This window comes from Acanthochromis polyacanthus, chromosome 7, assembly GCF_021347895.1.
Source record: "Acanthochromis polyacanthus isolate Apoly-LR-REF ecotype Palm Island chromosome 7, KAUST_Apoly_ChrSc, whole genome shotgun sequence".
NCBI lineage: Eukaryota > Metazoa > Chordata > Actinopteri > Pomacentridae > Acanthochromis > Acanthochromis polyacanthus.
The window spans coordinates 43,493,475-43,511,219 of NC_067119.1; the positions used below are offsets into that span (position 1 = coordinate 43,493,475).

The 17,745-nt window shown below is 44.0% G+C and overlaps 1 long non-coding RNA gene across 1 annotated transcript; it reads left to right on the forward strand.

Moving 5' to 3' along the window:
- The first annotated feature begins 373 nt into the window (after window positions 1–373).
- On the forward strand, window positions 374–16,944 carry LOC127534882 (uncharacterized). The gene is made up of 3 exons (XR_007943435.1): window positions 374–495; window positions 11,720–11,861; window positions 16,881–16,944. It is a non-coding gene; the product is annotated as an uncharacterized LOC127534882 (long non-coding RNA).
- The last annotated feature ends 801 nt before the right edge of the window (window positions 16,945–17,745 follow it).

Consider the following 17,745-nt stretch of genomic DNA (forward strand, 5'->3'; position numbering starts at 1 on the left):
TCTCGCTCACGGTCATTTCGGTTTTCAGTTAACATTCACGGTTAGCCCACAATTAGCGCCAGAACGGGAGGTTGCGCGCTGCTGCTGAGAAGCACTTTTCTGCTGTCTGTGGCAGGCACCGTTGCTATGGGGCCCATAGCAACCGCCCTTACACACGCGCAGGCATGCTCCCACGCACACACACAGACTCATTGGAGTGCCACACCCACCTTCACACCCAATACCTCCACAGGAGCTGCATTTCAGCCTGAAAATCACTGAAACCTCTCAGCTTCACACAGCCTTTAGAGCAGGGGGTGTCAAACTCAGTTCCAACACACCTGATTCAAATGATCAGGCTCGTTATCAGGCTTCTGCTGAGCTTAATGATGAGCTGATTATTTGAATCAGGTGTGTTGGAAGAGGGAAACATCTAAAACATAGAGGATAGTGGACCTCCAGGAACTGAGTTTGACACCCCTGCTTTAGAGTAACTCCAATCCAAATGTTGACCAGGTGAGATCTTCCTTTCTTTCCCTTTCAAAATAAAAGCACAGCACAATTTCAAAACAAAAGCCAGCGATGGGCCTGAAAACACCAGTTAAACCTCTCAGCTTCACACAGCCTTTACAATAACTCCAATCCAAATTTTGACCAGGTGAGATCTTCCTGTCTCTGCCTTTCAAAATACAAGCACAGCACAATTTCTAAATAAAAGCCTGCGACAGACTGGAAATGCCAGTTCAACATCTCAGCTTCACACAGCCTTTAGAACAGGGGTGTCAAACTCAGTTCCAACACACCTGATACAAATGATCAGGCTCGTTATCAGGCTTCTGCTGAGCTTAATGATAGCTAATCATTTGAATCAGGTGTGTTGTAAGAAGGAAACATCTAGAACACAGAGAATAGTGGTCCTCCGGGAACTGAGTTTGACACCCCAGCTTTACAGTAGCTCCAATCCAAATTTTGACCAGGTGAGATCTTCCTGTCTCTGCCTTTCAAATTAAAAGCACTGCACAATTTGCCAGTTCAACCTCTCAGCTTCACACAGCCTTTAGAGTATCTCCAGTCCAAATTTTGACCAGGTGAGATCTTCATGTCTCTGCCTTTGAAAATAAAAGCACAGCACAATTTTAAATAAAAGTCTGTGACGGACCGGAAAATGTCACCAAAACCTCTCAGCTTCACACAGCCGTTAGAATAAATACGCCTCTCCGGACATGCACACATCCCGAGCCCCTCCCACGATTTCCGCACCAGCGGGAATTGTCTAGTTAGGGCTCGGGCTTCGACACGAGCCACTCTCCTCTCCATTGCAAAGCAATGGGAGGAGAGTGGCTCGTGGCGAAGCCACGAGCCACTATTGTTCTCCTGTGGCGTTTATTATTATTCCGTTTATTCTTAACGTTTCCGCCGTGTTTCGGTCGCTAACTAGTCCTAGGCCTTTTGAGAAAACCAAAATAAATTATATATCAAAACGTGCGGCTTCTTCGGGAATCGCGGGCTATGACTTTTCTAAGAAATTCGTCATTTTATCGCAGAATTATTCGCAAAAAACTGCGAAAAAAGTCCCATAGAAAATGAATGGGACGGAAAAAAATCGGCTCAAAAAATCCACTTTTTTCCCAACGCCACTGCTTCGCCATACGTTCACCTAGAAACTTCATTTAACCATCAAAACGTAGTGATTTTTCTTGTCTCCGCAGGAATGTATTTTCTGTCAGGCTGAGATTTACAGTTTTTCATCACTGAGTCCTCAAAAAAGTGAAAATTCTCAAAATCTGCTCTGTTTAGAGTGCGGCATGTCAGTTGGTAGAGTGGAGGAGAGGAGAAAAATTCGCCTGAAAATTTCCCGATCGCATCGCCCTCACGACCAAACCATAAGAGATAGGACAATGAAATTTGGTCAGATTGTATACAATTTTCCTGGGATTCAAATGAATCCAAGTTAGAAGATCTAGCTCTTTCTGAAGTGAAATGGCAGGCAGCAGTTTAGACCAAAGTCGCACCGTTCTCTCCATAGGAACCAATGTAAACTGAATCATCTGCCTCATGGAGGGACAGTGTTTTTTAAATCGCTGTAACTCGGTCATTTCTCACAATATTTGGAAAATAATTACATTTATGGTTAGCCACAGCCTTCCTCTCGCTCACGGTCATTTCGGTTTTCAGCTACCATTCACGGTTAGCCCACAGTTAGCGCCAGAACGAGACGTTGCGCGCTGCTGCTGAGAAGCACTTTCTGCTGTCTGTGGCAGGCACCGTTGCTATGGTGGCCCATAGCAACCGCCCTTACACACGCGCAGGCATCGTCTCACGCACACACACAGACTCATTGGTGTGCCACACCCACCTTCACATCCAATACCTCCACAGGAGCTGCATTTCAGCCTGAAAATCAGTTCAACCTCTCAGCTTCACACAGCCTTTAGAGCAGAGCTGTCAACTCAGTTCCAACACACCTGATTCAAATGATCAGGCTCGTTATCAGGCTTCTGCTGAGCTTGATGATGAGCTGATTATTTGAATCAAGTGTGTTGTAAGAAGGAAACATCTAGAACACAGAGGATAGTGGTCCTCCAGGAACTGAGTTTGACACCCCTGCTTTAGAGTAACTCCAATCCAAATGTTGACCAGGTGAGATCTTCCTGTCTTTACCTTTCAAAATAAAAGCACAGCAAAATTTCCAAATAAAAGCCTATGACAGACTGGAAAACGCCAGTTAAACCTCTCAGCTTCACACAGCCTTTACAGTAACTTCAATCCAAATGTTCACCAGGTGAGATCTTCCCATCTCTTCCTTTCAAAATAAAAGCACAGCACAATTTCAAAATAAAAGCCTGCGATGAACCCGAAAACGCCAGTTTAACCTCTCAGCTTCACACAGCCTTTAGAGCAGGGGTGTCAAACTCAGTTCCAACACACCTGATTCAAATGATCGGGCTCGTTATCAGGCTTCTGTCTAGCTTGATGATGAGCTGATTATTTGAAACAGGTGTGTTGGAAGAAGGAAACATCTAGAACATAGAGGATAGTGGACCTCCAGGAACTGAGTTTGACACCCCTGCTTTACAGTAACTCCAATCCAAATGTTGACCAGATGAGATCTTCCTGTCTCTGCCTTTCAAAATAAAAGCACAGCACAATTTCAAAATAAAAGCCTGAGATTGGCCTGAAAACACCAGTTAAACCTCTCAGCTTCACACAGCCTTTATAGCAGGGGTGTAAAACTCAATTCCGACACACCTGATTCAAATGATCAGGCTCGTTATCAGGCTTCTGCTGAGCTTGATGATGAGCTGATTATTTGAATCAGGTGTGTTGTAAGAAGGAAACATCTAGAACACAGAGGATAGTGGACCTCCAGGAACTGAATTTGACACCCCTGCTTTTCAGTAACTCCAATCCAAATTTTGACCAGGTGAGATCTTCCTGTCTCTGCCTTTCAAAATAAAGGCACAGCACAATGTCAAAATAAAAGCCTGCAAGGTACAGGAAACGCCAGTTAAACCTCTCAGCTTCATACAGCCTTTCGAGCAGGGGTGTCAAACTCAGTTCCAACACACCTGATACAAATGATTAGGCTCGTTATCAGGCTTCTGCTGAGCTTCATGATCGGTAATCATTTGAATCAGGTGTGTTGGAAGAGGTAAACATCAAAAACATAGAGGATAGTTAACCTCCTGGAAATGAGTTTGACACCCCTGCTTTATAGTAACTCCAATTCAAATGTTGACCAGGTGAGACCTTCCTGTCTCTGCCTTTCAAAATAAAAGCACAGCACAATTTCAAAATAAAAGCCTGCGACGGACTGGAAATGCAAGTTAAACCGCTCAGCTTCACACAGCCTTTACAGTAACTCCAATTAAAATGTTGACCAGGTGAGATCTTCCTGTCTTTGCCTTTCAAAATAAAAGCAGAGCACAGTTTCAAAATAAAAGCCTGTGACGGACCAAAAAATAACCCTCTCCTGCCCAGCTCCGGACATGCACAAATCCCGAGCCCCTCCCACGATTTCCGCGTGCGGGAATTGTCTAGTATTTTATTAATCACGTTTCCGCCGTTTTTCGATTCGCTTCTCCTCCTAGGGCTTTGAGAAAATCAAAGCAAATTATATATCAAAACGTGCGGCTTCATCGGGAATAGTGTGCTATGACTTTTCTAAGACATTCGTCATTTTTTCGCAGAATTATTCGCAAAAAACTGCGAAAAAAGTCCCATAGAAAATGAATGGGGAGTGAAAAAATTCGCCTCAAAAAATCCACTTTTTTCCAAACGCCACTGCTTCGCCATACGGTCACCTAGAAACTTCATTTAACCATCAAAACGCAGTGATGTTTCTTGTCTTCGCAGGAATGTATTTTATGTCAGGCTGAGATTTATAGTGTTTCGTCAGTGAGTCCTCAAAAAAGTGAAAATTCTCAAAATCTGCTCTGGTTAGAGTGCGGCATGTCAGTTGGTAGAGTGGAGGAGAGGAGAAAAATCCGCCTGAAAATTTCACGATCGCATCGCCCTCACGACCAAACGATAAATGTTAGGAGAATGAAATTTGGTCAGATTGTAGACAATTTTCCTGGGATTCAAATGAATCCAAGTTTGAAGACCTAGCTCTTTCTGAAGGGAAATGGCAGGCAGCAGTTTAGACCAAAGTCGCACCGTTCTCCCCATAAGAACCAATGTAAACTGAAACATCTGGCTCATGGAGGGACAGTGTTTTTTAAATCGCTGTAACTCGGTCATTTCTCTCAATATTTGGAAAATAATCATATCTATGGATAGCCACAGCCTTCCTCTCGCTCACGGTCATTTTAGTTTTCAGCTCGCATTAACGGTTCGCCCACAATTAGCGCCAGAACGAGACGTTGCGCGGTGCTGCTGAGAAGCACTTTTCTGCTGTCTGTGGCAGGCACCGTTGCTATGGGGGCCCATAGCAACCGCCCTTACACACGCGCAGGCATGCTCGCACGCACACACACAGACTCATTGGTGTGCCACACCCACCTTCACACCCAATACCTCCACAGGAGCTGCATTTCAGCCTGAAAATCACTGAAACCTCTCAGCTTCACACAGCCTTGAGAGCAGGGGTGTCAAACTCAGTTCCAACACACCTGATTCAAATGATCAGGCTCGTTATCAGGCTTCTGCTGAGCTTAATGATGAGCTGATTATTTGAATCAGGTGTGTTGGAACAGGGAAACATCTAAAACATAGAGGATAGTGGACCTCGAGGAACTGAGTTTGACACCCCTGCTTTAGAGTAACTCCAATCCAAATGTTGACCAGGTGAGATCTTCATGTCTTTCCCTTTCAAAATAAAAGCACAGCACAATTTCAAAATAAAAGCCTGTGATGGGCCTGAAAACACCAGTTAAACCTCTCAGCTTCACACAGCCTTTAGAGCAGGGGTGTCAAACTCAGTTCCAACACACCTGATTCAAATGATCAGGCTCGTTATCAGGCTTCTGCTGAGCTTGATGATGAGCTGCTTATTTGAATCAGGTGTGTTGTAAGAAGGAAACATCTAGAACATAGAGGATAGTGGACCTCCAGGAACTGACTTTGACACACCTGCTTTAGAGTAACTCCAATCCAAATGTTGACCAGGTGAGATCTTCCTGTCTTTGCCTTTCAAAATAAAAGCACAGCACAATTTCAAAATAAAAGCCTTCGACGGACTGAAAGCGCCAGTTAAACCTCTCAGCTTCACACAGCCTTTTGAGTAACTCCAATCTAAATTTTGACCAGGTGACATCTTCCTGTCTCTGCCGTTCAAAATAAAAGCACAGCACAATGTCAAAATAAAAGCCTGCAAGGTACTGGAAATGCCTGTTAAACCTCTCAGCTTCACACAGCCTTTACAGTAACTTAAATCCAAATGTTCACCAGGTGAGATCTTCCCATCTCTTCCTTTCAAAATAAAAGCACAGCACAATTTCAAAATAAAAGCCTGCGATGGACGGACTGGAAAACGCCAGTTAATCCTCTCAGCTTCACACAGCCTTTACAGTAACTCCAATCCAAATTTTGACCAGGTGAGATCTTGCTGTCTCTTGCTTTCAAAATAAAAGCACGGAACAACTTCAAAATAAATGCCTGTTATGGGCTGGAAAACGCGGAAATACGCCTCTCCGGACATGCACACATCCCGAGCCCCTCCCACGATTTCCGCGAGCGGGAATTGTCTAGTATTTTATTATTATTAACGTTTCCGCCGTTTTTCGATTCGTAACTCGTCCTAGGCCTTTGAGAGCACCAAAACAAATTATATATCAAAACGTGCGGCTTCATCGGGAATAGTGTGCTATGACTTTTCTAAGATATTCGTCATTTTATCGCAGAATTATTCGCAAAAAACTGCGAAAAAAGTCCCATTGAAAATGAATGGGGAGTGAAAAAAATCGGCTGAAAAAATCCACTTTTTTCCAAACGCCACTCCGTCGCCATACGTTCACCTAGAAACGTCATTTAACCATCAAAACGCAGTGATTTTTCTTGTCTCCGCAGGAATGTAGTTTATGTCAGGCTGAGATTTACAGTTTTTCATCAGTGAGTCCTCAAAAAAGTGAAAATTCTCAAAATCTGCTCTGGTTAGAGTGCGGCATGTCAGTTGGTAGAGTGGAGGAGAGGAGAAAAATCCGCCTGAAAATTTCTCGATCGCATCGCCCTCATGACCAAACGATAAGAGATAGGAGATTGAAATTTGGTCAGATTGTAAACAGTTTTCCTGGGATTCAAATGAATCCAAGTTTGAAGACCTAGCTCTTTCTGAAGTGAAATGGCAGGCAGCAGTTTAGACCAAAGTTGCACCGTTCTCTCCATAAGAACCAATGTAAACTGGATCATCTGCCTCATGGAGGGACAGTGTTTTTTAAATCGCTGTAACTCGGTCATTTCTCACAATATTTGGAAAATAATTACATTTATGGTTTGCCACGGCCTTCCTCTCGCTCACGGTGATTTCGGTTTTCAGCTAGCATTAACGGTTAGCCCACAATTAGCGCCAGAACGAGACGTTGCGCGCTGCTGCTGAGAAGCACTTTTCTGCTGTCTGTGGCAGGCACCGTTGCTATGGGGGCCCATAGCAACCGCCCTTACACACGCGCAGGCATGCTCCCAAGCACACACACAGACTCATTGGAGTGCCACACCCACCTTCACACCCAATACCTCCACAGGAGCTGCATTTCAGCCTGAAAATCAGTTCAACCTCTCAGCTTCACACAGCCTTTAGAGCAGGGGTGTCAAACTATGTTCCAACACACCTGATTCAAATGATCAGGCTCGTTATCAGGCTTCTGCTGAGCTTAATGATGGCTAATCATTTGAATCAGGTGTGTTGTAAGAAGGAAACATCTAGAACATAGAGGATAGTGGTCCTCCAGAAACTGAGTTTGACACCCCTGCTTTACAGTAACTCCAATCCAAAGTTTGACCTGGTGAGATCTTCCTGTCTCTGCCTTTCAAAATAAAAGCACAGCACAATTTCAAAATAAAAGCCTGCGACAGGCTGGAAACGCCAGTTCAACCTCTCAGCTTCACACAGCCTTTAGAGTAACTCCAATCCAAATTTTGACCAGGTCTGATCTTCCTGTCTCTTCCTCTCAAAATAACAGCACAGCACAATTTGCCTGTTTGACTTCTCAGCTTCACACAGCCTTTAGAGTAACTCCAATCCAAATTTTGACCTGGTGAGATCTTCCTGTCGTTGCCTTTCGAAATAAAAGCACAGCACAATTTCTAAATAAAAGCCTGCGACAGGCTGGCAACGCCAGTTCAACCTCTCAGCTTCACACAGCCTTTTGAGTAACTCCAATCCAAATTTTGACCAGGTCTGATCTTCTTGTCTCTTCCTCTCAAAATAAAAGCACAGCACAATTTGCCTGTTGGAATTCTCAGCTTCACACAGCCTTTACAGTAACTCCAATCCAAATTTTGACCAGGTGAGATCTTCTTGCCTCTCGTGCGCTGCTCCGGACATGCACCCATCCCGAGCCCCTCCCACGATTTCCGCACCAGCGGGAATTGTCTAGTTAGGGGCTCGGGCTTCGACACGAGCCACTCTCCTCTCCATTGCAAAGCAATGGGAGGAGAGTGGCTCGTGGCGAAGCCACGAGCCACTATTGTTCTCCTGCTGCGTTTATTAGGGGCTCGGGCTTCGACACGAGCCACTCTCCTCTCCATTGCAAAGCAATGGGAGGAGAGTGGCTCGTGGCGAAGCCACGAGCCACTATTGTTCTCCTGTGGCGTTTATTAGGGGCTCGGGCTTCGACACGAGCCACTCTCCTCTCCATTGCAAAGCAATGGGAGGAGAGTGGCTCGTGGCGAAGCCACGAGCCACTATTGTTCTCCTGCTGCGTTTATTATATTTTATTAATCACGTTTCCGCCGTTTTTCGATTCGTAACTAGTCCTAGGCCTTTGAGAAAACCAAAACAAATTATATATCAAAACGTGCGGCTTCATCGGGAATAGTGTGCTATGACTTTTCTAAGAAATTCGTCATTTTTTCGCAGAATTATTCGCAAAAAACTGCGAAAAAAGTCCCATAGAAAATGAATGGGGAATGAAAAAAATCGACAAAAAAAATCCACTGTTTTCCAAACGCCACTGCTTCGCCATACGTTCACCTAGAAACTTCATTTAACCATCAAAACGCAGTGATTTTTCTTGTCTTCGCAGGAATGTATTTTATGTCAGGCTGAGATTTACAGTTTTTGATCAGTGAGTCCTCAAAAAAGTGAAAATTCTCAAAATCTGCTCTGGTTAGAGTGCGGCATGTCAGTTGGTAGAGTGGAGGAGAGGTGAAAAATCCGCCTGAAAATTTCCCGATCGCATCGCCCTCACGACCAAACGATAAATGTTAGGGGAATGAAATTTGGTCAGATTGTAGACAAATTTCCTGGGATTCAAATGAATCCAAGTTTGAAGACCTAGCTCTTTCTGAAGTGAAATGGCAGGCAGCAGTTTAGACCAAAGTCGCACCGTTCTCTCCATAGGAACCAATGTAAACTGAATCATCTGCCTCATGGAGGGAAAGTGTTTTTTAAATCGCTGTAACTCGGTCATTTCTCACAATATTTGGAAAATAATTACATTTATGGTTAGCCACAGCCTTCCTCTCGCTCACGGTCATTTTGGTTTTCAGCTAGCACTCACGGTTAGCCCACAGTTAGCGCCAGAACGAGACGTTGCGCGCTGCTGCTGAGAAGCACTTTTCTGCTGTCTGTGGCAGGCACCGTTGCTATGGGGGCCCATAGCAACCGCCCTTACACACGCGCAGGCATGTTCGCACGCACACACACAGACTCATTGGTGTGCCACGCCCACCTTCACACCCAATACCTCCACAGGAGCTGCATTTCAGCCTGAAAATCAGTTCAACCTCTCAGCTTCACACAGCCTTTAGAGCAGGGGTGTCAAACTCAGGTCCAACACACCTGATTCAAATGATCAGGCTCGTTATCAGGCTTCTGCTGAGTTTAATGATAGCTAATCATTTGAATCAGGTGTGTTGGAAGAGGGAAACATCTAAAACATAGAGGACAGTGGACCTCCAGGAACTGAGTTTGACACCCCTGCTTTAGAGTAACTCCAATCCAAATGTTGACCAGGTGAGATCTTCCTGTCTTTCCCTTTCAAAATAAAAGCACAGCACAATTTCAAAATAAAAGCCTGCGATGGGCCTGAAAACACCAGTTAAACCTCTCAGCTTCACACAGCCTTTAGAGCAGGGGTGTCAAACTAAGTTCCAACACACCTGATACAAATGATCAGGCTCGTTATCAGGCTTCTGCTGAGCTTTATCATAGCTAATCATTTGATTCAGGTGTGTTGTCAGAAGGAAACATCTTGAACATAGAGGATAGTGGACCTCCAGGAACTGAGTTTGACACCCCTGCTTTGGGGTAACTCCAATCCAAATTTTGACCAGGTGAGATCTTCCCATCTCTGCCTTTCAAAATAAAAGCACAGCACAATTTCAAAATAAAAGCCTGCAACGGACTGGAAACGCCAGTTAAACTTCTCAGCTTCACACAGCCTTTACAGTAACTCCAATCCAAATGTTGACCAGGTGAGATCTTCCTGTCTCTTCCTTTCAAAATAAAAGCACAGCACAATTTCAAAATAAAAGCCTGCGACGGACTGGAAACGCCAGTTAAACCTCTCAGCTTCACACAGCCTTCACAGTAACTCCAATGTAAATGTTGACCAGGTGAGATCTTCCTGTCTCTGCCTTTCAAAATAAAAGCACAGCACAATTTGCCAGTTAAACTTCTCAGTTTCACACAGCCTTTACAGTAACTCCAATCCAAATTTTGACCAGGTGAGATCTTCCTGTCTCTTCCTTTCAAAATAAAAGCACAGCACAATTTCAAAATAAAAGCCTGTGACGGACCAAAAAATAACCCTCTCCTGCCCAGCTCCGGACATGCACACATCCCGAGCCCCTCCCACGATTTCCGCGTGCGGGAATTGTCTAGTTCTCTTTTATTATTCCTCACGTTTCCGCCGTTTTTCGATTCGCTTCTCCTCCTAGGGCTTTGAGAAAATCAAAGCAAATTATATATCAAAACGTGCGGCTTCATCGGGAATAGTGTGCTATGACTTTTCTAAGACATTCGTCATTTTTTCGCAGAATTATTCGCAAAAAACTGCGAAAAAAGTCCCATAGAAAATGAATGGGGAGCGAAAAAAATCGGCTCAAAAAATCCACTATTTTCAAAACGCCACTCCTTCGCCATACGTTCACCTAGAAACTTCATTTAACCATCAAAACGCAGTGATTTTTCTTGTCTCCGCAGGAATGTAGTTTATGTCAGGCTGAGATTTACAGTTTTTGATCAGTGAGTCCTCAAAAAAGTGAAAATTCTCAAAATCTGCTCTGGTTAGAGTGCAGCATGTCAGTTGGTAGAGTGGAGGAGAGGTGAAAAATCCGCCTGAAAATTTGCCGATCGCATCGCCCTCACGACCAAACGATAAATGTCAGGGGAATGAAATTTGGTCAGATTGTAGACAAATTTCCTGGGATTTAAATGAATCCAAGTTTGAAGACCTAGCTCTTTCAGAAGTCAAATGGCAGGCAGCAGTTGAGACCAAAGTTGCACCGTTCTCTCCATAAGAACCAATGTAAACTGAATCATCTGCCTCATGGAGAGACAGTGTTTTTTAAATCGCTGTAACTCGGTCATTTCTCACAATATTTGAAAAATAATTACATTTATGGAAAGCCACGGCCTTCCTCTCGCTCACGGTCATTTTAGTTTTCAGCTAGCATTCACGGTTAGCCCACAATTAGCGCCAGAACGAGACGTTGCGCGCTGCTGCTGAGAAGCACTTTTCTGCTGTCTGTGGCAGGCACCGTTGCTATGGGGGCCCATAGCAACCGCCCTTACACACGCGCAGGCATGCTCCCACGCACACACACAGACTCATTGGTGTGCCACACCCACCTTCACACCCAATACCTCCACAGGAGCTGCATTTCAGCCTGAAAATCAGTTCAACCTCTCAGCTTCACACAGCCTTCATAGCAGGGGTGTCAAACTCAGTTCCAACACACCTGATTCAAATGATCAGGCTCGTTATCAGGCTTCTGCTGAGCTTGATGATGAGCTGATTATTTGAAACAGGTGTGTTGGAAGAGGGAAACATCTAAAACATAGAGGATAGTGGACCTCCAGGAACTGAGTTTGACACCCCTGCTTTAGAGTAACTCCAATCCAAATGTTGATCAGGTGAGATCTTCCTGTCTTTCCCTTTCAAAATAAAAGCACAGCACAATTTCAAAATAAAAGCCTGCGATGGGCCTGAAAACACCAGTTAAACCTCTCAGCTTCACACATCCTTTACAATAACTCCAATCTAAATTTTGACCAGGTGAGATCTTCTTGTCTTTGCCTTTCAAAATAAAACCACAGCACAATTGCAAAATAAAAGCCTGTGACAGACTGGAAACGCCAGTGAAACCTCTCTGCTTCACTCAGCCTTTTGAGTAACTCCAATCCAAATATTGACCAGGTGAGATCTTCCTGTCTTTGCCTTTTAAAATAAAAGCACAGCACAATTTCAAAATAAAAGCCTGTAACACACTGGAAACTCCAGTTAAACCGCTCAGCTTCACACAGCCTTCACAGTAACTCCAATTAAAATGTTGACCAGGTGAGATCTTCCTGTCTCTGCCTTTCAAAAAAAAGCACAGCACAATTTCAAAATAAAAGCCTGCAACAGACCAAAAATGCCAGTTAAACCTCTCAGCTTCACACAGCCTTTAGAGCAGGGGTGTCAAACTCAGTTCAAACACACCTGATTCAAATGATCAGGCTCGTTATCAGGCTTCTGCTGAGCTTGATGATGAGCTGATTATTTGAATCAGGTGTGTTGGAAGAGGGAAACATCTAAAACATAGAAGATAGTTGACCTCCAGGAACTGAGTTTGACACCCCTGCTTTCGAGGTAACTCCAATCCAAATGTTGACCAGGTCAGATGTTCCTGTCTTTGCCTTTCAAAATAAAACCACAGCACAATTTCAAAATAAAAGCCTGCGACGGACTGGAAACGCCAGTTAAACCTCTCAGCTTCACACAGCCTTTACAGTAAGTCCAATCCAAATTTTGACCAGGTGAGATCTTCCTGTCTGTGCCTTTCAAGATAAAGCACAGCACAATTTGCCAGTTAAACCTCGTCGCTTCACACAGCCTTTACAGTAACTCCAATCCAAATTTTAACCAGGTGAGATCTTGCTGTCTCGGCCTTTCAAAATGAAAGCACAGCACAATTGCAAAATAAAAGCCTGTGACAGACTGGAAACGCCAGTGAAACCTCTCTGCTTCACTCAGCCTTTTGAGTAACTCCAATCGAAATGTTGACCAGATGAGATCTTCCTGTCTTTGCCTTTCAAAATAAAAGCACAGCACAATTTGCCATTTAAGCATCTCAGCTTCACACAGCCTTTAGAGTAACTCCAATCCAAATTTTGACCAGGTGACATCTTCCTGTCTCTGCCTTTCAAAATAAAAGCACAGCACAATTTAAAAATCAAAGCCTGCCACGGACCGGAAAATGCTGAAATACGCCTCTCCCATGGCACTCCGGACATGCACACATCCCGAGCCCCTCCCACGATTTCCGCGTGCGGGAATTGTCTAGTTAGGGGCTCGGGCTTCGGCACGAGCCACTCTCCTCTCCATTGCAAAGCAATGGGAGGAGAGTGGCTCGTGGCGAAGCCACGAGCCACTATTGTTCTCCTGCTGCGTTTATTATTAGGGGCTCGGGGCTGCAGTATGCAGCCCGAGCCACTATTGTTCTCCTGTTGCGTTTATTATTATTTTTCACGTTTCCGCCGTTTTTCGATTCGTAACTCGTCCTAGGCCTTTGAGAAAACCAAAACAAATTATATATCAAAACGTGCGGCTTCATCGGGAATAGTGTGCTATGACTTTTCTAAGAAATTCGTCATTTTATCGCAGAATTATTCGCAAAAAACTGCGAAAAAAATCCCATAGGAAATGAATGGGGACTGAAAAAAAATGGGCTTGAAAAGTCCACTGTTTTCCAAACGCCACTGCTTCGCCATACGTTCACCTAGAAACTTCATTTAACCATCAAAACGCAGTGATTTTTCTTGTCTTCGCAGGAATATATTTTATATCAGGCTGAGATTTACAGTTTTTGATCAGTGAGTCCTCAAAAAAGTGAAAATTTTCAAAATCTGCTCTGGTTAGAGTGCGGCATGTCAGTTGGTAGAGTGGAGGAGAGGTGAAAAATTCGCCTGAAAATTTCCCGATCGCATCGCCCTCACGACCAAACCATAAATGTTAGGGGAATAAAATTTGGTCAGATTGTAGACAATTTTCCTGGGATTCAAATGAATCCAAGTTTGAAGACCTAGCTCTTTCTGAAGAGAAATGGCAGGCAGCAGTTTAGACCAAAGTCGCACCGTTCTCTCCATAGGAACCAATGTAAACTGAATCATCTGCCTCATGGAGGGACAGTGTTTTTTAAATCGCTGTAACTCGGTCATTTCTCACAATATTTGAAAAATAATTACATTTATGGAAAGCCACGGCCTTCCTCTCGCTCACGGTCATTTCGGTTTTCAGCTAGCATTCACGGTTAGCCCACAATTAGCGCCAGAACGAGACGTTGCGCGCTGCTGCTGAGAAGCACTTTTTTGCTGTCTGTGGCAGGCACCGTTGCTATGGGGGCCATAGCAACCGCCCTTACACACGCGCAGGCATGCTCCCACGCACACACACAGACTCATTGGTGTGCCACACCCACCTTCACGCCCAATACCTAAACAGAAGCTGAATTTCAGCCTGAAAATCAGTTCAAACTCTCAGCTTCACACAGCCTTTAGAGCAGGGGTGTCAAACTCAGTTCCAACACACCTGATTCAAATGATCAGGCTCGTTATCAGGCTTCTGCTGAGCTTCATGATAGCCTATCATTTGAATCAGGTGTGTTGTAAGAAGGAAACATCTAGAACACAGAGGATAGTGGACCTCCAGGAACTGAGTTTGACACCCCTGCTTTGGGGTAACTCCAATCCAAATTTTGACCAGGTGAGATTTTCCCATCTCTGCCTTTCAAAATAAAAGCACAGCACAATTTTAAAATTAAAGCCTGTGACGGACTGGAAACGCCAGTTAAACCTCTCAGCTTCACACAGCCTTTACAGTAACTCCAATCCAAATTTTGACCAGGTGAGATCTTGCTGTCTCTGCCTTTCAAAATAAAAACACAGCACAATTTGCCAGTTAAACTTCTCAGTTTCACACAGCCTTTACAGTAACTGCAATCCAAATTTTGACCAGGTGAGATCTTCCTGTCTCTCCTTCAAAATAAAAGCCTGCGACGGACTGAAAACTCCAGTTAAACCTCTCAGCTTCACACAGCCTTTAGAGTAACTCCAATCCAAATGTTGACCAGGTGAGATCTTCCGGTCTTTCCCGTTCAAAATAAAAGCACAGCACAATTTCAAAATAAAAGCCCGCGATGGGCCTGAAAACACCAGTTAAACCTCTCAGCTTCACACAGCCTTTAAAATAACTCCAATTTTGACCAGGTGAGATCTTCCTGTCTCTGCCTTTCAAAATAAAAGCACAGCACAATTTCAAAATAAAAGCCTGTGACGGACCAAAAAATACCCCTCTCCTGCCCAGGTCCGGACATACACACATCCCGAGCCCCTCCCACGATTTCCGCGTGCGGGAATTGTCTAGTATTTTATTAATCACGTTTCCGCCGTTTTTCGATTCGCTTCTCCTCCTAGGGCTTTGAGAAAATCAAAGCAAATTATATATCAAAACGTGCGGCTTCATCGGGAATAGTGTGCTATGACTTTTCTAAGACATTCGTCATTTTTTCGCAGAATTATTCGCAAAAAACTGCGAAAAAAGTCCCATAGAAAATGAATGGGGAGTGAAAAAATTCGGCTCAAAAAATCCACTTTTTTCCAAACGCCACTGCTTCGCCATACGGTCACCTAGAAACTTCATTTAACCATCAAAACGCAGTGATGTTTCTTGTCTTCGCAGGAATGTATTTTATGTCAGGCTGAGATTTATAGTTTTTCGTCAGTGAGTCCTCAAAAAGTGAAAATTCTCAAAATCTGCTCTGGTTAGAGTGCGGCATGTCAGTTGGTAGAGTGGAGGAGAGGAGAAAAATCCGCCTGAAAATTTCACGATCGCATCGCCCTCACGACCAAACGATAAATGTTAGGAGAATGAAATTTGGTCAGATTGTAGACAATTTTCCTGGGATTCAAATGAATCCAAGTTTGAAGACCTAGCTCTTTCTGAAGGGAAATGGCAGGCAGCAGTTTAGACCAAAGTCGCACCGTTCTCCCCATAAGAACCAATGTAAACTGAATCATCTGGCTCATGGAGGGACAGTGTTTTTTAAATCGCTGTAACTCGGTCATTTCTCTCAATATTTGGAAAATAATCATATCTATGGATAGCCACAGCCTTCCTCTCGCTCACGGTCATTTTAGTTTTCAGCTCGCATTAACGGTTCGCCCACAATTAGCGCCAGAACGAGACGTTGCGCGGTGCTGCTGAGAAGCACTTTTCTGCTGTCTGTGGCAGGCACCGTTGCTATGGGGGCCCATAGCAACCGCCCTTACACACGCGCAGGCATGCTCGCACGCACACACACAGACTCATTGGTGTGCCACGCCCACCTTCACACCCAATACCTCCACAGGAGCTGCATTTCAGCCTGAAAATCAGTTCAACCTCTCAGCTTCACACAGCCTTTAGAGCAGGGGTGTCAAACTCAGTTCCAACACACCTGATTCAAATGATCAGGCTCGTTATAATGCTTCTGCTGAGCTTAATGATGAGCTGATTATTTGAATCAGGTGTGTTGTCAGAAGGAAACATCTAGAACATAGAGGATAGTGGACCTCCAGGAACTGAGTTTGACACCCCTGCTATCGAGGAACTCCAATCCAAATATTGACCAGGTCAGATCTTCCTTTCTCTGTCTTTCAAAATAAAAGCACAGCACACTTTGAAAATAAAAGCCTTCCACACACCGGAAAACACCAGTTAAACCCCTCAGCTTCACACAGCCTTTACAGTAACTCCAATCCAAATGTTGACCAGGTGAGATCTTCCTGTCTTTGCCTTTCAAAATAAAAGCACAGCAAAATTTCAAAATAAAAGCCTGTGAAAGACAGTAAATGCCAGTTAAACCTCTCAGCTTCACACAGCCTTTACAGTAACTCCAATCCAAATTTTGACCAGGTGAGATCTTCCTGTCTCTGCCTTTCAAAATAAAAGCACAGCAAAATTTCAAAATAAAAGCCTGTGAAAGACTGGAAATGCCAGTTAAATATCTGAGCTTCACACCGCCTTTACAGTAACTTCAATCCAAATTTTGACCAGGTGAGATCTTCCTGTCTTTGCCTTTCAAAATAAAAGCACAGCACAATTTCAAAATAAAAGCCTGTGATGGACCAAAAAATACCCCTCTCCTGCCCAGCTCCGGACATGCACACATCCCGAGCCCCTCTCACGATTTCCGCGAGCGGGAATTGTCTAGTTATATTTTCTTCACGTTTCCGCCGTTTTTCGATTCGCTTCTTGTCCTAGGGCTTTGAGAAAACCAAAATAAATTATATATCAAAACGTGCGGCTTCATCGGGAATAGTGTGCTATGACTTTTCTAAGAAATTCGTCATTTATTCGCAGAATTATTCGCAAAAAACTGCGAAAAAAGTCCCATAGAAAATGAATGGGGAGTGAAAAAATTCGGCTCAAAAAATCCACTTTTTTCCAAACGCCACTGCTTCGCCATACGTTCACCTAGAAACTTCATTTAACCATCAAAACGCAGTGATTTTTCTTGTCTCCGCAGGAATGTATTTTATGTCAGGCTGACATTTACAGTTTTTGATCAGTGAGTCCTCAAAAAGTGAAAATTCTCAAAATCTGCTCTGGTTAGAGTGCGGCATGTCAGTTGGTAGAGTGGAGGAGAGGAGAAAAATCCGCCTGAAAATTTCAAGATCGCATCGCCCTCACAACCAAACGATAAATGTTAGGGGAATGAAATTTGGTCAGATTGTAAACAATTTTCCTGGGATTCAAATGAATCCAAGTTTGAAGACCAAGCTCTTTCTGAAGGGAAATGGCAGGCAGCAGTTTAGAGCAAAGTCGCACCGTTCTCTCCATAAGAACCAATGTAAACTGGATCATCTGCCTCATGGAGGGACAGTGTTTTTTAAATCGCTGTAACTCGGTCATTTCTCAC